The sequence below is a fragment of the Antechinus flavipes genome, chromosome X (genome assembly GCF_016432865.1).
Source record: "Antechinus flavipes isolate AdamAnt ecotype Samford, QLD, Australia chromosome X, AdamAnt_v2, whole genome shotgun sequence".
In the NCBI taxonomy this organism is placed as follows: Eukaryota; Metazoa; Chordata; class Mammalia; order Dasyuromorphia; family Dasyuridae; genus Antechinus; species Antechinus flavipes.
This window is the reverse complement of record NC_067404.1, coordinates 5,556,338-5,578,410: the sequence shown is the minus strand read 5'-3', so window position 1 is coordinate 5,578,410 and position 22,073 is coordinate 5,556,338.

Sequence of the window (22,073 nt, the reverse complement as noted above, 5' to 3'; positions counted from 1 at the left end):
ATCCCTCCTGCAAGGCCATGTGAAAAATGATTGAGACAAGTGTGGAAGACACAAATCTTATTAAATTAAAACCGGGGATGTTGGGGTTACGGTACAACCACCCCCTGCTGATCAAAACCATATCGTTTGTAATGAGAATGTGCTCAGGTTTCACAGTCCCATTAGACATGGTGAGATTGACAGAACCCTTGGCATCAGTGAAACAACAGGTGGTGATGACAAAGGGGCTCCAGAAGAGAGTCACCAACCCTGCGAGTGAGGTGGTCTCTGGAGTGTGAGTGGTCACCATGGGAAACATCTTGTGAGAAAACTGAGTGTCCTAAAACTCTCTTCTCCGAACCCCACTGAAATCATTTCTGATTGACATTCAACAAATAATAGAAAAACAGCTGGGTCCCATAAGGGGGAATAGAACATTAACAGTACATAGCTTTTGAAAACAAAATGCTTTAAAAATAAAAACAACAACCAAGAAGTGTAATGCGGGAAGTGGTACCAGAGAAGTCCGCAGACATTCCCGAGACAGCTGATGAAATACCAGGTAACCAAACGCACAGATGACCTCTAGAAGAGAAACACCAAGGGGGCAATTCCCAAGACACGTCATGTTTGAATTTAATAATTCAACTGAGAAACAAGTAATGATGTTGCTCGTGCCAATCGGTGATATTGGTGGGAGCACAAATGGGATGGTAAATGGGAAGGGGATAAAAGGGAGTGTGAGATGCCTGTGGGTCAAACAGCTTTGGCAAGGAGGGCAAGTTAAGCCCTGTAGTTTCAAGAACTGAAGAGTTTTCAGGGGATGGGAGAGGAGGTGGAGGGAGGAAAGGTATAAAAAGCAATGAGGGAGGCCTTGTTTTGGTAGTGGGAGGAGGAATCTACCTGAGGGTGCAAAAGGGGGAAGAAGCAGATAATGTGAAAAAATGAAGCAAAAAAGGAACTAAGAAGCAAACACCTAAAGAGTAAAGGATAACAGGAGGAGGTGGTATTAACTGAGGATAAAAGAGCTGTTGGGCATAGGGCCATTAGGAAAGAATGGAAGGTAGCCCGACTGGGTCCAGTGGAACACTAGGAACGACCTGCATGGGGGTCCCACTAAGGATGCTGAGAAGGAGTGGCCAAGGTAAGGAGGTACTCAGCTGGTTCTGTCTTTTAGCTTTGCTTATGTTTCTAGGGCTTAGCTCAGTACCTCATACATCATAGGTACTTCATAAATGTTTGTTTAGTGATTAAAAGAAGAAGTTTCAAGGGGTAATTTCAGAAAAATGTAGAGAAAAGTATCAAGAGAAGGGCTAATGACAGTGCCAAAGGCTGCAAAGTAATGAGGAAAGGTGAGCATGAAGAAATGGACATGGGATTTGCCATCAAAGAGATGATGAACAACATGCGAAAAATTTCAGTGGAAAGATGAGAGCAGAGCATAGATTGTAGAGAACTGAGAAGAGAGAAGAACAAGTAGAGGTGACTATGATAAAGGGGAGGATCATCACAGGGGGAGGAGAGACCAAGGCAGAGATGTTTTTAAGGATGCTGGAGACAGACATGTTTATAGGCAGGGGAAAATAGCCAATATCCAGGGAGATGCTGAACTGAGAGAATGGACGTGATAGAGGAAGTGCTCTGCTGGAGGGAATGGGTTGGAAGGGACCATCATGCAGGTAGAGAGGAATTTGGATCACTAAGTCCTAAGTTCATCTTTATGTGTGAAAAAGGCATGGAGGAGGAGACGGAGGCAGAGGGCAACTGAGTGATTTGTGAGGAAGAGGAGGGAACAAGAGGAAGCTCTCAGAGAATAACCTATGTATTTTCAGGAAAATATGAGAACATTCTCAACTGAGACCATGGGGATGAGTGGGAAGGAGTTTATAGGAGGTTTCAGGAGAGGTGAAAATTTTTTCTTTTTTTAATTAAAGCTTTTTTTTTTATTTTCAAAACATCTGCATGAATAATTTTTCAACATTGACCATTGCAAAAGCTTGTGTTCCAAATTTTCCCCCACCTCTTCCTCTACATGGCAAGTAATCCAGTATATGGTAAACATGAGCAATTCTTCCATACATATTTCTACATTTATCGTGCTGCAAAAGAAAAATCAGGTCAAAAAGAGAAAAAAATGAGAAAGAAAATAAAATACAAGCAAACAACAGCAAAAAGTGTGAAAATGCTATGTGGTGATCCGCAGTCCTCATACTGCTATCTAGGTGTAGATGACTCTCTTCATCACAAGATCATTGGAACTGGCCTGAATCATCTCACTGTTGGAAAAAGTCACGTCCATCAGAATCATATAGTCTTGTTGCCACATATAAACATCTTCTGGTTCTGCTCATTTCACTTGAGCAGTTCATGTGAGTCTCTCCAGGCCTCCCTAAAATCAGACTCCCAATAATTTCCTATAGCACAATAATATTCCATAACATTCATATACCATGAATTATTCAGCCATAATCCAATTGATGGGCATCCACTTAGTTTCCAGTTTTTTGCCACTTCAAACATTTTGACCATGTGGGTCCCTTTCCCTGCCTTAAGATTAGAACACTTTTTCAGGTGATTAGAACTAGTTTTAATTTCTTCGAGATGAAAATTTTCTGAAGAGCCATTGTGATTAGTAGGAGAATGAGAAAGAGAACTAAATAAAGATAGTCTAGGGGTTGCAGTAAAAGAATGGACACTTTTTGTGGCAAAATAATTGCTATAGGAGTATACAAGAGACATGGATCAAACTTGTTTTGTGGAATAATTCTGGTAGACATTCGTTTTATCACACAAGGGCTGGCACTGAAATTTTAAAATACCACATTTAGTTTGGCATCTACTCTTTACCAACACCCTGTCAATCATTTTGAGGTTGGGAAAAGGAAATGAGATGGCATTTGGGGCCACACTTGATTATTTTCCTAATGTAGCTCAGCAGATGTAAGAAGAATGAGGAGTTCTGGAAAATGAGCTTCTTTCTGTAGAGCATCTTTTTATTTTCTTTGATGATGATACAGGATACATTTATGTCTGTGGGGATGACAGATGAACAGTGTGAGTTTAGTGTATCTGACCATAGTTGAGTCATTTTTCCATTGTGGCTGACTGTGTGTGACCCCATTTGGCTTTTCTTGGGGGAGAGGGCAGAGATACTACAGTACTTTTCCATTTCCTTCTCCAACTTATTTTACAGATGAAGAACTGAGGTAAAAAGTATTCAGTGATTTGCCCAGGATTCCACAGCTAATAAGTGTCTGAGCCCAGATTTGAATTCTTGAAGAAGAGTATTCCTGGGCCCAGTGCTCTGTCCACTGAGCCACCCAGCTGCCCGTGGTTGTGCTGCCTTGTCCCCTGGGGGTCCCTCTGATGCAGAGGTGAGTGTTCCTAGAGCAGGTGGATTGCAGAGAACACGCTGGCCTGGCAGAGCTCTCCAGGGTCTTTGGTGCTGAAGTGATAGAGAAAGCCTAGGGTGTGGTCAGAAATTCTGCCAAAGACATGAATTCAGGGCCACAAGTGACTGTTGAACGTTCATGAGGTGAAACGGGATAGGTTTTTGGAAATGACATGTGAAAAAGAAACTTTCCCTTCATTCTTCCAGTCTTACAACAACCAGAAAGATGAGGGTACACCAGGGAGATGGGAGAATCAGAGTCAACAGAACCCAAGAGCCAAACTGCTCGATTTTGAATGGGGAAAATCTGGATTGGCATCCTACTGTACATGCTGTGGACACTAGCTTGCTGTGTGACCTCGGACAACTCCCCCCACCACTCTGGGGTCTCTGCACCCATTTGGTGTCTTGAAGTAAAAACTGGGTGAAGAGGCAACTGAGGCAGCAGATAGAGCACACACATAAGAGACCGGCAGGGAGGCTTTGTTTGGGAGGAGATCATGGTTCAATGGCAATGTTGGTGGATATAGATTAGAGGAGCTAGCTTGGAGTTCTGGCTCTACAACTGACACAAAGATACATCTCAAGTCTTCCTCGGTGTCTGATTTTCTGTATACTGCAAGGCTAATTTTTCTTTTATACAAGGCCTGGGCATTTCTGATTTGACCCTGGGGAAAGTTCTGGCCCAAACTGGCTAGTTCTTTAACAGATGTCCTTCCTAGCTCAGACCAGCCTTTTTCTTGTCATATTTCCTCCATGTTTTGTCAGTGGCCTACAATGAAACTTTGCTTGGTGCATGGCCTCTGGGCTTGGCTCCTTGTCCCTTTTCTTGCACTTGCCTTCTTTGTGACCCTGAGACATGGCTGCCTCTCTGTTATCCAAGTAGAAATAGAGACCAAGTAATGGTCTCTCCTGCTTCTTGGGGCAAGGGTGACCAGGGAGACCAACTTTGGGCAGACTTGAAAATGTGGCGAGATGTTCCTTCTCTGGACGTCCCTGAAAGATAGAGGTATAAGGATAAGATTCTGTAGGCTTTGGTCCTCAGTTTCCCTCCATGTCCATTGGGTAATTACAGTACAGTGAACTAATATTCACCCCTGTTTTGTAGCTGCTGATTAACCCTAGGAAAAATACAGCTTAAAGAACACCGTCCTGGGTGGATTCTGGCCAAATCCACCAAGAACACATTATCTATACACTGGAACTAGCCACTCCAGGAGTAAAGCTTCACTCTTGACAGACTCTGGCAGGATTGGCCCCACTTCTGGATTAGCTCAAGGAAGTGAAGTCGGTATTGCTGGCATTCAGCCACCTTTGTTCCCTGCATTGTTTAAGTCACGATAGATCAATACCCAAATTTGAATCTCATCCATGGAGAGGATGCTCTTTCTGGGACCCTCTCAGTCAGGACTTGCAGGGCTGTGATCTGGGATTCCCCAGCCTGAGGTCTGCAAAGTTGGTGCTTCCCGGAATCGGTGATGCATTCTTTCTTCTTTCCTCCTCTAGTCTATCGCTTTGTATTGTACTGGTTATATTAGTCATAGGATGCATTAGGTGCTTTTGTTGTAAAACCTGCACTGTCAATTATAGTTTTCCTTTTTTTTTTAATACTTCATTGTTATTAAACTTTTTCATATAACCTGATATCTTAGGTCTTGTTGTGGGAGCAAGCCATTCTTTAGTGGCAAATCATAAATCTTAACCTAACAGTCTCTAGTCAATCCTAGATGCTAAAGTTTCAAAAGTGAAGGGAATTGAGAAATGCAAATTAAGACAACTCTGAGATACCACTACACACCTGTCAGATTGGCTAAGATAACAGGAAAAAATAATGTTGAATGTTGGAGGGGATGTGGGAAAACTGGGACACTGATGCATTGTTGGTGGAGTTGTGAATGAATCCAACCATTCTGGAGAGCAATCTGGTATTATGCCCCAAAAGTTATCAAACTGTGCATACCCTTTGATCCAGCAGTGTTTCTACTGGGCTTATACCCCAAAGAGATATTAAAGAAAGGAAAGGGACCTGTATGTGCCAAAATGTTTGTGGCAGCCCTGTTTGTAGTGGCTAGAAACTGGAAATTGAATGGATGCCCATCAATTGCAGAATGGCTGGGTAAATTGTGGTATATGAATGTTATGGAATATTATTGTTCTGTAAGGAATAACCAGCAGGATGAATACAGAGAGGACTGGCGAGACTTACATGCACTGATGCTAAGTGAAATGAGCAGAACCAGGAGATCATTATACACTTCAACAACGATATTGTATGAGGACATATTTTGATGGAAGTGGATTTCTTTGACAAAGAGACCTGAGTTTCAATTGATCAATGATGGACAGAAGCAGCTACACCCAAAGAAAGAACACTGGGAAATGAATGTAAACTATTTGCATTTTTGTTCTTCCCAGATTATTTTTACCTTCTGAATCCAATTCTCCCTGTGCAACAAGAGAACTGTTCAGTTCTGCATACATCTATTGTATCTAGGATATACTGCAACATATTTAACATATATAGGACTGCTTGCCATCTGGGGGAGTGGGTGGAGGGAGGGGAAAAATCGGAACAGAAGTGAGTGCAAGGGATAATGTTGTATAAAATTACCCCGGCATGGGTTCTGTCAATAAAAAGTTATTATAAAATTTTTAAAAAAAGAAATTTTTTTAAAAAAAGTGAAGGGAATCATTCTGCACAGCTAAATCCTTTTTGTTCTTCATTTTCACCTCTTCATTAATACCCTTCAGATTTTTGCCCTCATTTAAAAAATGTTCAAGGATGTTTTCTTTCTTTTTTTTTTTAACATCATAGTATTGTATGTATCTCTCTATCTTTCTTTGCTTCCTGAGAGTCATTACATGTGACAAGTGGTATTTTGTGTTTCAGGAAGGAAAAAATCAACACAAATATATAGTGAGATAGGAAAAGATATCTGTGGTGGGAGACAATCTTTCTGGGAACACTCCAGTTACTACAGCCTTGCTCTCTATTGAAGCACATTTAATGTCTGAACACTCAGAAGAATAGACACTTGTGGTTAGAGACAGACTTTCTGAGAACATCCCACTTACTACAGATTTACTCTCTGGGGAAGCACATCTAGCATCAGAATTCTAGATCATTTTATCAATACTGGAGCAAGTAGAAGGATTGTACCTAAAAAGAGGGCTTCGGAGTGAGATATTTAGTTGTGAATGATGTAAAATATATGGACAGCCAAGAAATATGGATGACATGGGAGATTGTAGAATGAAAACCAAGAATCGGGCATGGGGAGAGATCTCATAAAAACAGACAAGCAAGGAAGAAGTTTTATCTTGGAGTGGAAAGCGATGGTAGTGAGGGAGGGAAGACACCATTGCTTGAACCTCCCTTCCATCTAAATTTGTTCAAAGAGGGAAAATAGCTATATCTATATGGATCCCTACTTATTCATTTGGTCATAAAAATGTATTTTGCCCTACAGGAAAGTAGGAAATTTGGAAAAGGGAAAGAAAAAGTATTGATAAATTTTGGGCAGGTAAAAAAATTCAATGGCCATCCAAAACAGAAATTAGAGAGTGGACAGGATAAAAAGAAAGAAGAAGAAACAGAAGAAAATAGCATGGGGGGAAATGCATAATCATGACTAAGTAAATAGGATGAATTTACTCATAAAATGGAAGGGAATAGCAAAATGAATTAGAAGCAGGAACTTAATGTTTGTTTTTGTTTATTCATTTGATGTTACAGAAAACACAGTTGAAATAAAGAGAGAACCTGTGATGACTGCATATTTTAAAATCAACCAGAGTCAGGAATTCAGGTTAAGGGAAAATCTTCGATCTTTATTCTTTGTGGAGGTGATGGGGGATGGCGATAGGAATGTGAATGGCTGTGAAACAAACCTGGCCAGCAGTCTCTCTCCCTCTTTCCTTGCCCCTCTCTCTCCTCCCACCAAAATCATCTCTACGTCATTTCCTATACTATACATCAGAACTTGCACAAAGAGTGGGCGGGGGCCATTCTTTCTCCAAGCATATATTAATAGAGTATGGTCCAATTACTATTTAGCCTCATGTGCTTGGGACCTCAGTGAATCAATTTGAGCTTCAGCCCATTACAAGAACCAACATTAAATTTTAGGGGACTGGAGCAGAAACTATTATGTCCTATATGAAAAAAAATGAAAAAGTAGCATGCATGATGTCAGAAAAAAAGCCAAAGCAAAAATAGCCCTGATTAAAAGGGGTTAGAATAGAACCTAAATTTTGACCAACGGAGCTGCAGACAACGGAATAAAATTTGGGGATAAAGAGATATGTGCACAAAGGCATAGGATTCAAATTCTTCAAGGAAAAATTTAAATAATCACAGGAAGAAGCAGACAATAAAAGTATAGTAGTGGAAGATCTCATCTTTTTCCTCTGACAGCTAGATAAATGCAACTATAAAATAAACTAGAAAGAAATCAAGAAGAGTAATAGAATCTTAGAAAATGTAGATATAAAAACCTCTGGAGAAAACCCAATGGGAACAGAAAGCAGTACAGATACATGTTGTTTTATGTCAGTTCACATTATGTGAATTTGACTATGTAAGGAAATCTCCAAGAAATCTGCATTGTCAAAACCACATATTTTCACTTTACCAAAAAGAACTGGGATCTCTTTCTGCTCCTGCCCCTCAGATTGGCACCTCCTCTCACCAATCCCCCCCACCCCAAACCATCAAAAACATTCTCCAGCAGAAAGCAGAACAGATCTGCAGAAAGACAGCCAGCACCACTGATGGATCTGCATTTGCCTTAAGACTTACTGTGCTGAGGGAGGAGAACTTGGTTTCAGTGGGCCCATCCACTTGAGAGTTTGGTCCCTGCATTTGGGTGTTTTGTCCATCATTGGAGCACCATGTCCATCCCATCCCACAGGTTTCCATGTCCGTGCCTCTTGCCATGTTCTTTCTTTCATCTCTAGCCAGACTCTCCTGTAAATGGTCCCTGCAGAGATGTGTTGCTCCTGCTTTTGATTCCTTGTATTCAGTCCCCATACTTGACCCATTTGACAGCCCCTCCTCCATGGTAGCATAGTCTCTAAGAAATGACCAGCAGGATGAATGCAGAGAGGATTGGCGAGACTTACATGAACTGATGCTAAGTGAAATGAGCAGACAAGGAGATCATTATATACCTCAACAACGATACTGTATGAGGATGTATTCTGATGGAAGTGGATTTCTTCGACAAAGAGATCTAACTCAGTTTCAATTGATCAAGGATGGACAGAAGCAGCTACACCCAAAGAAAGAACACTGGGAAATGAATGTAAACTGCTTGCATTTTTGTTTTTCTTCCCGGGTTATTTTTACCTTCTGAATCCAATTTTTCCTGTGAAACAAGAGAACTGTTCAGTTCTGCACACATATATTGTATCTAGGATATACTGTGACATATTTAACTTGTATAGGACTGCTTGCCATCCGGGGGAGGGGGTGAAGGGAGGGAGAGGAAAATTTGGAACAAAAGTGAGTGCAAGGGATAATGTTATTAAAAAATTACCCAGGCATGGGCTCTGTCAATAAAAAGTTATAAAAAATGGTAGCATAGTCTCCTGCCCTTTTACACATTCATGGGTAAATTACATTATATAAAGTATCTGCAGAATGATTCACTTAAAAAAAATTATTGACTATTTTGCTCCTTCCTGCAACTTCTCACTTGTTTTCCAATTTTAACTGCATTGATTTTAGTTGGAGGAAAAACTTCTTAATTTTATATAATCGGAATTGTTTGTTTTGTCTCCATTGACATTCTTTTGCTTTTTCATGACTTCTTCCCCTTTTATACAACTTGCAATTCATTTCTTCCACGTGCCTCTCTTTATGAAGTTATCTTTTAAGTGCATGGAATATACCCATTTGCAGCTTGACTCTGTTTTTTCTGTGAAATGTTGTTCCAACCTGAGTTTCTGCTAGACTACTTGCCAGATTTCCTAACAATTTTTATTTCATAGTGAATTCTCTTATAGCTAAGATCATTTGGTTTTTCAAACAAGTGGATACTTAGCTCTTTTGCTCTTGTGTATTTTGTAGCTAATTGGTTTCAAAGATCAGTCTTTCCATTTCTTTCCCAGTAATATATTTTTAATGATATTGGCTTTAAAATGGTATTTTAAGAATCTGCTACTGCTAGGCCCCTGTTCTTCCCATTTTACCCATTAATTTTTTTGATATCTTCAGTTTTTCTTCATCCAGATGAATTTTGTTACTATTTTTTAAATTTCTCAACAAATCCTTAGCTATTTTGATTTGTATTGCACTGTGCTAGTTAATTAATTTAGGTATTATTATCATCTTTAGGTTTGGATTTGGCTCACCAGTGAGAAATTTATATTTCTCCATTTATTTAGATCTGCTCTTACTTGTGTAAAAAGTGAACTGTATTCATTCAGTTCCTTTCTATATTTTGGCAAGTAGACTTCCAAGTATTTTAAACTACCTGTAGTTAGTTTCAATAGAATTCACCATTCTCTCCTGGTGGATTATGTCAGGGTTATGAAAAGCCAAGGTTTGATTGTAATTTGGGAGCAGATCACTGAACTTTTAGAAACTGTACAGTACATATCTCCTTGGTTCTCTAAGGAAAAAAAATTAGATTTAAATGAGTGGAAATTAGTAGGAGAGCAATTAAGTGAATGCTACAATTCTAATCCAAATTCAATTTCCAAAAATACACTTAATACATATAATTTAATATTACACTACTTATTATTACATCACTACTAGCCTATGTTATATTGCTATGTGTTTATGTAATTTATGTAATTATGTGTAATACCTCCCATACTGATGGATATATGTATAACTGTTTCAAATGAGCCCCTTTAGAAACCTGCTAATCTGATTTGATTTCCCATTTCCTTTGGTGTTTTCATCTCCCTTCCTGAGAAGTCAGGGAGGGTGTGATCATCTTCTTTTTATGGTGTTTTCACTCCTTTTTTGAGCAGTCAGGGAAGGCATGATCACCTTTGTTTTGGGGGTTCTCACCTCCTTGAGAAGTCAGGGAAGTCATGACAATCTTATGTTCTAAATCAAAAGAAAGCAGGAGATGTTAGGATTCTTACAAAGTGATATCAGTTGTCTAATTTTAGCATTGTGCTTAGCACTTCTCCAGTTCAGAGTTCACACCTTTCACATCTTTGAGAGTTCACACATTAGTTCACATATTAGTGTTTGAGATTCACAAGTGAGGATTCAGTCGGGAGATTCACAAGTCAGGAACCCACAATCCCACTTTCTTGGAGGAGGAGTCAACCTTTGAGTTCATACTTCAAAAGTGCATATAAAAGGACAAGCACTAGAGACTTTGAGAGATGGAGAAAGCAGGAGTCAGTTGAGGAGATTGAGAGCCAGAATTCAGAGAGAGCTGGGAGCTGAAGCTGGCAGAGGCAAAGGACTAGCAACAAGAGCTCTTGGAACTAAGGAAAACTTACCGAGTTATTTTGGAAGAGATGATAAAGGACTGAACTTTTAACAGCTGGCTGCATTTGAGATGATAATTACTTTGAACTGAAACTAAGGCTGCTTCCAGAAGCTCCCCAAAAAACATGCTCCCAGAGAACGATAATTTATACAATGTTGTTAGCTTTCTTGGGTATTTATACCTTCCCTTCTTTCTGTAGCTATAGTGTTTCATTTACATGTTTAGTTAATTCTTTAGAATACTCTAAGTAAACAATTATATCATCTGCAAAGAGTGACATTTCACAAAATTTTTGTCTCTTTGCAGATTTTTTTTCTTTTCTTTTCTACTTAGTTATTTTTATTGTTTGTCCTTCTGGTGCAATTTTCCTTTGCAATGATGATCATGAGTATCTATTATATGCAAAAAAGAAAAATTTTTGAGGCTTACTGTTTCTGGGAAATGATTTAATAGCAAGGTCAGCAAATTATCATTTAATCAGGACAGCTAAACCCTCAGCAATTGGTGACAATTTGGAAGGTTTATAGAACTTTATATAAAATTGCATGGAGGAAAGAGTCTCTTTCTCTGTCTCTCTAGCAGCCTCCCCAGTAGGGTTGGATGGATTAAAAAGGGAAAGAAATGGGCAGGTTTAGGGTGTATTATCAGTGTAAATTCCAGTGAGAAAGGTGCACTCTGAAATAAGGACTGGCATTTAAATACTTTCCTGCTTAACAAAACTTTCTGTATGAATTTGGAAACTATCAAAAGGTTTTATTGGAATATTTTGTTAAAATTCAGAAGTTGTATAAACTAAAGATCAGTGCTAGTCACTTGTACTTTAACCTTTTAAACTCTCTCTCTCTCTCTTTTTTTTAAATAACTTTTTATTGATAGAACCCATGCCAGGGTAATTTTTTTACAGCATTATCCCTTGCATTCACTTCTGTTCCTATTTTTCCCCTCCCTCCCTCCACCCCCTCCCTTAGATGGCAAGCAGTCCTTTACATGTTGAATAGGTTACAGTATATCCTAGATACAATATATGTGTGCAGAACTGAACAGTTTTCTTGTTGCACAGGGAGAATTGAATTCAGAAGGTAGAAATAACCCGGGAAGAAAAACAAAAATGCAAGCAATTTATATTCATTTCCCAGTGTTCTTTCTTAGGATGTAGCTGCTTCTGTCCATCTTTGATCTGAATTAACTCTCTTTATCGAAGAGATCCACTTCTATCAGAATATATCCTCAAAGAGTATCATTGTTGAGGTATATAATGATCTCCTGGTTCTGCTCATTTCACTTAGCATCAGTTCATGTAAGTCTCACCAGTCCTCTCTGTATTCATCCTGCTGGTCATTCCTTAAAGAACAATCATAGTCCATAACATTCATATACCACAGTTTACCCAACCATTCTCCAATTGATGGGCATCCATTTATTTTCCAGCTTCTAGCCACTACAAACAGGACTGCCACAAACATTTTGGCACATACAGGTCCCTTTCCTTTCTTTAGTATCTCTTTGGGGTATAAGCCCAGCAGAAACACTGCTGGATCAAAGGGTATGCACAGTTTGATAACTTTTTGAGCATAGTTCCAAATTGCTCTCCAGAATGGCTGGATGTGTTCACAATTCCACCAACAATGTATCAGTGTCCCTGTTTTCCCACATCCCCTCCAACATTCCACATTATCTTTCCCTGTCATTCTAGCCAACCTGACAGGTGTGTAGTGGGATCTCAGAGTTGTCTTAATTTTCATTTCTCTGATTAATAATGATTTGGAGCATATTTTCATATGTCTATATATAGTTTCAATTTCTTCGTCTGAGAATTGTCTGTTCATAACCTTTGACCATTTATCGATTGGAGAATGGTTTGATTTCTTATAAAGTAGAGTCAATTCTCTATATATTTTGGAAATGAGGCCTTTATCAGAACCTTTGATTGTAAAAATGTTTTCCCAGTTTATTGTTTCCCTTCTAATCTAGTCTGCATTTGTTTTGTTTGTACAAAAACTTTTCAATTTGATATAATCAAAATTTTCTATTTTGTGGTCAATAGTGATCTCTAGTTCTTCTTTGGTCATAAATTCCTCCCTCTTTCACAGGTCTGTGAGGTAAACTATCCTATGCTCTTCCAATTTATTTATAATCTCATTCTTTATGCCTAGGTCATGAACCCATTTTGATCTTAACTTGGTGTACGGTGTTAAGTGTGGGTCAATGCCTAGTTTCTGCCATACTAATGTCCAATTTTCCCAGCAATTTTTGTCAAATACTGCATTCTTATCCCAGAAACTGGTGTCTTTGGGTTTGTCAAACACTAGATTATTAAAGTTATTGGCTGTTTTGTCCTTTGAACCTAACCTATTCCATTGATCAACTAGTCTATTTCTTAGCCAATACCAGATGGTTTTAGTAACTGCTGCTTTATAATATAATTTTAGATCTGGTACAGCTAGGCCACCTTCATTTGATTTTTTTCATTAATTCCCTTGAAATTCTTGACCTTTTGTTTTTCCATATGAACTTTGTTGTTATTTTTTCTAGTTCATCAAAGTAATTTTTTGGGAGTCTGATTGGTATAGCGCTAAATAAATAGATTAATTTAGGTAGTATTGTCATCTTTATTATATTTGCTCGCCCAATCCAAGACCATTTAATATTTTTCCAGTTGGTTAGATCAGACTTAATTAGTGTGGAAAGTGTTTTGTAGTTTTGCTCATAAAGTTTCTGATTTTCCTTTGGCAGATAGATTCCTAAATATTTTATACAATCAGTAGTTAACTTTAAATGGAATTCATTTTTATAACTCTAACTGTTGGGTTTTGTTAGTGATACATAAGAATGCTGATGACTTGTGTGGGTTTATTTTATATCCTACAACTTTGCTGAAGGTGTGGATTGTTTTTAATAACTTTTTGGTAGCGTCTCTGGGGTTCTCTAAGTATACCATCATATCATCAGCAAAGAGTGATAATTTGGTTTCCTCATTGCCTACTCTTATTCCTTTAATCTCTTTCTCAACTCTTATTGCCAAAGCTAGCATTTCTAATACAATATTAAATAGTAATGGTGATAGTGGCAACCTTGTTTTACTCCTGATCTTATTGGGAATGGTTGCAGTTTGTCCCCGTTACATATGATGCTTACTGCTTGTTTTAAATACATGCTACTGATTATTTTAAGGAAAAGTCCATTTATTCCTATACTCTCAAGAGATTTTAATAGGAATGGATGTTGGATTTTATCAAATGCTTTTTCTGCATCTATTGAGATAATCATATGGTTTTTGTTAATTTGATTATTAATGTGGCCAATTATACTGATAGTTTTCCTAATATTGAACCAGCCCTGCATTCCTGGTATAAATCCTACTTGATCATGGTGTATTATCCTGGGGATGATTTTCTGTAGTCTTTTTGCTAATATCTTATTTAAGATTTTAGCATCAATATTCATTAGGGAGATTGGTCTATAATTTTCTTTCTCTATTTTCAACCTACCTGGTTTAGGTATCAGTACCATGTCTGTGTCATAAAAGGAGTTTGGTAGGACTCCTTCATTCCCTATTTTTTCAAATAGTTTATAAAGCATTGGGGCTAATTGTTCTTTGAATGTTTGGTAGAATTCACATGTAAATCCATCAGGTCCCAGGGATTTTTTCTTAGGGAGTTGATTAATAGCTTGTTCTATTTCTTTTTCTGAAATGTGACTATTTAAGCAATTTACTTCCTCCTCTGATAATCTGGGAAGCCTATATTTTTGGAGGTAGTCATCCATTTCGCTTAGGTTATCAAATTTATTGGCATAAAGTTGGGCAAAGTAACCCCTTATTATTTCTTTAAATTCCTCTTCATCAGTGGAAAGTTCTCCTTTTTCATTTTTAAGACTGCCAATTTAATTTCTCTCTCTCCTTTTTCTAATCAGATTTACCAAAGGTTTATCAATTTTATTGGTTTTTCCATAAAACCAACTCTTAGTTTTATTTATTAGTTCAATAGTTCTTTTCCTTTCTATATTATGAATTTCTCCTTTTAATTTTAGAATTTCAAGTTTAGTAATTGATTGGGGGTTTTTAATTTGGTCTTTTTCTAACTTTTTAAGTTCCAGGCCTGTAATGGGCTGAGGCTTGAGTTGATGCACTGAGGTCCTAAGCACATGAGGCTAAATAGTAATTGGACCATACTCTATTAATATATAAGCTTGGAGAAAGAATGGCCTCCACCCACTCTTTGTGCAAGTCCTGATGTGTTGTATAGGAAATGACGATTTTGGTGGATGGAGGCAGGGGAGTGGAAAAGGAAGGGGAAGGAGAGACTTTTTGCATTGCCATTGTGACGACCTTTCTGTTTGTTTCCCTTCTTCTTTTTGCTTTTGCTGAGGCAGTTGGGGTTAAGTGACTTGCCCATGGTCACACAACCAGGAATTGTTAAGTGTCTGAGGCTGGATTTGAACTCAGGTCCTCCTGACTTCAGGGCTGGTGCCCTACCCATTGAGCCATCTCCTCCCCTTCTTATACTGAGGTTTGCAGAAGAATTATACTAGGACTGCGCAAGGATGCTAATGAGGTTTGCAGAAGAATTATACTAGGACTGCGCAAGGCTGCTCCTTTAGAGGAGATCATAAGAAGCTGTGCCACAGTGGGCACAGATGCCTTTTATACCCAGGTTATGGTGCAGACTTCCCAAAATCCAAACATGGGAACACAGAGTCCCTCTTGGCAAGGGACTTCCAGAGAGACTCGTAGATCCTTTCAGTGTGGAAAAGTAGGGCATCTGAAAGCTCAATGTTGGTATAGAGATAGGATGGGAAAACAAGGTGGGAGAACAAGACCCAATACCCCATGTCCAAAATGCAACAGAGGCTTCCATTGGGCCTCAGAATGTAGACAGATTCAGGGTAATGGGATGAGGGGCCCAGCCCCAGGGCCCAAGGCAAAAAACACTTGGGGCATGATGGCAGCCAATGGTGCACCCAGGGAGTGCCTAGAAGTCCAGTACCCAGACATGACCAATCAGCCAGAAAGCTATATGATGGGAGAAGGGGATTACACAGTCAACCAGCCAGGAAGCAACCTGATGGCAGAAGGTAATTACAATTGGGGAGAATAGAGCTGTATGCAGCTGGGACAACTGAGATACCCCCTGGAGAGGTGAAATCTGTTCCTCTCCAGCCTATGGATCCCTTACCTCCAGGCACAGTAGGCTTGACCATTTCACCTACTTTTTGTACGTACAAAACAGTGTCCATCCACACACTAATGTGGGAAACTGAGGAATGTGTAGATAATATCCCAGTCACTAATACAGGTAGACAATGTATGACTTATCATCCAGGAGAAGTAGTAGCATCAGATTTACTCATACAGAATCCTAATAAGCAACCTGGTGATAGTCACCCAGATTCTGACTCCAGACCACAAAATCCAGGAATATACTGGACAGCAGCTGTAACAGCTGACCGACCTATGCTCACGATCTATATAAATGGCCTACCATTGGAAGGATTGGTAGACACAGGTGCAGATCGTACAGTTATTAGAGGTGCCAATTGGCCCAGTCACTGGCCAAAGATTAAAGCAGACACCTATATGTCTGGAGTAGGAGGATCAATAGCAGCTGAAGTTAGTGCTGCCCCTATGAGATGGACCTTTGAAGGCAAAACAGGAGTTTTTACTCCTTTTATAGTTGAAAAACTCCCCATCAATCTGTGGGGAAGAGATGTTTTACAACAATTAGGGTTAAAATGAGTACTTTGGTTTTTTAAGCAGGACTGCTGTTGAAGGCCTGCCAACACTTTCACCCGTTCCTATCCAATGGAAAACTGATTCACCAGTGTGGATAGAACAGTGGCCCTTAGGTAGCGATAAAATTCAGGCCTTATTAAATATAGTACAGGAGCAGCTTGAACAAGGGCATTTACAACCTTCTCTAAGTCCTTGGAATTCCCCAGTGTTTGTTGTAAAAAAGAAATCAGGAAAATGGAGGATGCTCACTGATTTAAGAAAAGTAAATGAACAGATGGAAACTATGGGAACTCTTCAGCCTGGACTTCCATCTCCTACTCAATTGCCTAGAGAGTGGCCTCTTTGGGTCATCGATATTAAGGATTGTTTCTATTCTATCCCTCTGGATAAGGAGGATATGAAAAGATTTGCCTTTTCAGTGTCCAGCGTTAACTTAGCTGAGCCTTATAAACGATATGAATGGACAGTTTTGCCACAGGGAATGAAAAACAGCCCCACCATGTGTCAAATGTATGTTGCTGCTGCTCTTGCTCCAATAAGAAAAGCATTTCCAAAAGTTATGCTATTACATTATATGGATGATGTATTGGGATGTGCACCTGAGGAACAAATGCTAGAAGCATGTCTACAAAAGACCATAGAAACACTAAGATACTACAAATTATACATAGCTGAAGAGAAAATTCAAAGACATGCTCCTTTTCAATATTTAGGATATGAAGTATACCCTAAGGTACTTACGGTACAAAAACTGTCCCTAAGAACAGAGAAGCTAAACACCTTAAATTATTTTCAGAAATTGATAGGAGATATTCAATGGATGCGACCAGTGTTAGGCTTGACTACCTATCAGTTACAACCATTATATGACATTTTAAGGGGAGACAGTGCTTTAAATTCACCATGCCAGCTTACAAAAGAAGCTCAAGAGGCTTTGAGAGAAGTTGAACTGGCTTTATCCAATGTGGTTGAGTCACTCAAAAACCCTTGGAAATATCCATTTTTGCCACACAAGATGCACCCACAGCAGTCCTTCATCAAGGAGACAGTGTGATAGAGTGGGTGAACCTCCCGGCACAACCAGAACAAAGCCTTACTCCTTACCCAGTGCTTGTGGCTAGAATTTTGTTAAAGGCCATTAAGCGAGCAGTACAATTATCTGGGGCAAGACCTGACAAGATATACACCTTTTATATCAATACACAAATTAATGTGTGTTGTGAGACCATCCCAGAGTGGCAAATTTTATTAGCCATGGCTCCTAATTTTATACATGGGTCTCCATTAAAGAGAACCAGACTTTTACATAATTGACGATGGATTCTTGAAGAAAAAGTTTCTAAAGTTCCTCTTAAAGGACCAACTATCTTTACAGATGCATCCAAACACAATATTTGTGCTGTATACTCTCATGACTTAACTAGAAAGAGAGTAGTCAGAACTCCTTTACAGTCCACTCAGCAGAACGAATTATATGCAATCATGTTAGCTCTCACTTATTACCCAGGAGACATAAATATAATATCTGATTCAGCCTATTCAGTAGGTGTGGTACAAAGAATTGCCACAGCCCAAATAAAATGTACAGCTTCTAATATATATCAGCTCTTTAAGGAACTTCAGGAGCAAGTGAGAAAACATCCAGGTAAGATTTATATCTTGCATGTCCACTCACATAGTGGACTCCCAGGCCCTCTTTTTGATGGGAATTCAAAGGCAGATAGCCTTTTAACTATGTTAGCCAGTACACCTTTATTTCAGGAGGCCCAGGAATCCCATTCTAAATACCATCAGGCTGTTGGAGCTTTGCATTTACAGTTTGGAATAACAAAAGAGGAAGCTAGGAACATAGTAAAAAGCTGTACAGCTTGTCTTCCTTTCCACGCTCCTACACTGCCTCCAGGGAAGAACCCTCGTGGTTTGAGACCCAATGAAATCTGGCAAATGGATGTGACCCATTATAAATCTTTCGGTCGTCTGTCTTTTATCCATGTTGTGGTAGACACCTTTTCAGGATTCACTTTTGCCATACCAGCAGCAAAAGAGACAGCCCGAGTGGTCACTGAATTCCTCTCGCAAGCATTTGCCATTATGGGAGTGCCACAAGCAATAAAAACAGACAATGGTCCTGCATACACCTCCAAACATTTTGCACACTTTTGTGCACAGTATAAGATTTTACACACCACTGGCATACCCTTTAATCCTCAAGGACAGGCAATAGTAGAGAGGAGAAACAGAGACATTAAGACTCTGCTCCAAAAACAAAAGAAAGGTGGAGCCACAGGTAACCCTAGAGAGCTTCTAAATCTAGCTCTTTATACTATTAGCTAATTGATTTTTGACAAAGATGCACTGGCTCTGGCAGACAGGTTTTATAACCCACCAGAAGGGCAATGTCCAGTGAGAGCAGCTCCACTATCTTTAGATAATCGCCAGGTGATGTGGAGAGACCCAGAAAGTGGTGAATGGAAGGGACCAGATAGGCTAACTGCTTGGGGGAGAGGGTTTGCTTGTATCTCTACAGGTGGAGAAGGAATCAGATGGGTGCCAATGAGCTGTATTCGCCTTGTCCATCGCAGAGAGACAGAGTAGACCCTTGAAACGAAGAAGAAGACCCAAGAAACATTGGGTGGTTCTGTTGCTGATTGTGCTCACCATTGAAAGAGTGTGGCAGTTTTTGCGTTTGACTCATGGACATAGAAAATCATTGGACTTCAAAATCCCTCAGGAATCATTGAATTCTTTGAGACATAAGACTTGAAAGCCCTCAGGAATCATTGGATTTTCTGAGAAATGGTAAGACTGTTACAGGACTTCAAAATCTGCTGGAATCATTGGATTCCCTAAGACATAAAAAGACTTTTGCTGGACTTCAAAAACTTGGGGGGATCATTGGATTCCCTGATATGTGAAGCAATGGACAATAGATTGGTTTTGGACTATCTCTTGGCTGCTGAAGAGGTGTATGTGTGACTGCTGTTTACATACTCTCCTTCTAGGACTTCTGGCAATCTTTTACATCATAATGTTGATTTATATTGTTTGTTATACTGTTACTTGGGTGTATAATTCATGTTTGTTACACCACATCAAGCCTGCACTGACTGTGGGGAGAGTCATCACTAATACCTCTGCATTGTTGCTATGTGCTATGTGTTATGTATTCCCATGCTGATGGGTTTGTGCATAATAAGACCCTTGAGCCCAGAAACCCGCTAGCAACCCCCACTTCCCTTTGGTGCTTTTCATCTCCCTTCCTGAGATGTCAGGGAGGGCGTGATTATCTCCTTTTTAGTGCTTTCACTTCCCTTCCTGAGAAGTCAGGGGGGTCATGATCACCTCCTTTTTGGTGCTTTCACCTCCTTTCCTGAGAAGTCAGGGAAGGTGTGATCACCTCCCCTTGGGGGCTCTGACCTCCCTGAGGAGTCAGGGATGGCATGATCACCTGTGTTCTAAAACTAAAGAAAGCGGGAGATGTAATGGGCTGAGGCTTGAGTTGATGCACTGAGGTCCCAAGCACATGAGGCTAAATAGTAATTGGACCATACTCTATTAATATATAAGCTTGGAGAAAGAATGGCCCCCGCCCACTCTTTGTGCAAGTCCTGATGTGTTGTATAGGAAATGACGATTTTGGTGGATGGAGGCAGGGGAGTGGAAACAGGCCCAATTCATTGGTCTTCTCTTTTTCTATTTTATTCAAGTAAGCCTCTAAGGATATAAAATTTCTCCTTATTACTGCTTTGGCTGCATCCCATAAATTTTGATATGATGTCTCATCATTGTCATTATCTTGAGTGAAATTATTAATTGGGTCTATAATTTGCTGTTTCACCCAATCATTCTTTAAGATGAGATTATTTAGTTTCCAAATACTTTTTGGTCTATTTACACCTAACTTTTTGTTGAATGTAGTTTTTATTGCATTGTGATCTGAAAAGAAAGCATTTAGTATTTCTGCCTTCCTGCATTTAATTTTGAGGTCTTTATGTCCTAATATATGGTCAATTTTTGTGTAGGTTCCACAACCTGCTGAGAAGAAATTATACTCCTTTCTGTCACCATTCAGTTTTCTCCAGAGATCTATCATACCTAATTTTTCTAATATTCTATTTATCTCTTTAATTTCTTTATTTGTTTTGTGATTTGATTTATCTAAATTGGAGAGTGCAAGATTGAGATCTCCCACTATTATAGTTTTGCTGTCTATTTCTTCTTGCAACTCTTAACTTCTCTTTAAGGAAGTTAGATGCTATACCACTTGGTGCATATATGTTTAATACTGATATTGCTTCATTGTCTATAATACCCTTAAGCAAGATATAGTTTCCTTCCTTAGCTCTTTTAATTAGATCAATCTTTGCTTTTGCTTGATCTGAGATAAGGATGGCTACTCCTGCTTTTTTGACTTTACCTGAAGCATAATAGATTCTGCTCCAGCCTTTTACTTTTACTCTGTATGTATCTCCCTGTTTTAAATGTGTTTCTTGTAAACAACAGATTGTAGGGTTCTGACTTTTGTTCCAGTCTGCTATCTGCCTCCTCTTTATGGGAGAGTTCATTCCATTCACATTTACAGTTAAAATAACCAATTCTGTATTTTCTGCCATCCTAATATCCCCAGATTATACTTTTCTTTTTCTTGCCCTTCTTCCCTTCTTCCCTAGTATTAAACTTATTGGTCCCACTAACGTCGTGCAGCTCTCCCTCTTTAGTATCCCTTCCTCCTCCCTTTGAATCCCTTCCCTTTTCTTGTACCCTTCTCTTATTACTCTTTTTCCTTCTCCCTTTTCCTCTCCCACTTTTTAATGAAGTGAGAGAAGAATCTCTGTAAAACAAATATGTCAATTGTTTCCTCTTTGAGCCAACTCTGATGAGAGTAGGATTCACACAATGTTCCTCCCCCTCTCTAAGTTCCCTCATATATGATAGGTTTCCTTTGCCTCATTGTTGCAAGTAGTTTCCCTCTTTTTATCTCCCCTCTTTCCTTTTTTTGACACTATCCCCTTTCCATTTCTACTTCCCTTTTTTATGTTATATTAGTAAAATCAAATTATGCATATGGTTTTTATGTATATCCCCAACAGAAATACAATTTTCAATACCTTTTTCTACTTCTCTTGATTCCTGTTGTTGGAGATCACATTTTTTGTTTAAGTCTGGTTTTTTTTCTTAGAAACAGATGGAATTCCTCTATTTCATTAAATGTCCATCTTCTTCCATGGAAAAAAATACTCAGCTTAGCTGGGTAATTTATTCTTGGCTGCATTCCAAGCTCTTTTGCCTTTTGGAATATCTGATTCCAGGCCCTTCCATCCTTTAATGTTGAGGCAGCCAGATCTTGCGTGACCTTTATTGTGGCATCTCGGTATTTGAACTGTTTTTTCCTGGCTGCTTGTAAAATTTTTTCTTTAGTCTGAAAATTCTGAAGTTTGGCCACAATATTCCTCGGAGTCTTTATTTTAGGGTCTTTTTCAGAAGATGTTTGATGAATTCTTTCAATGCC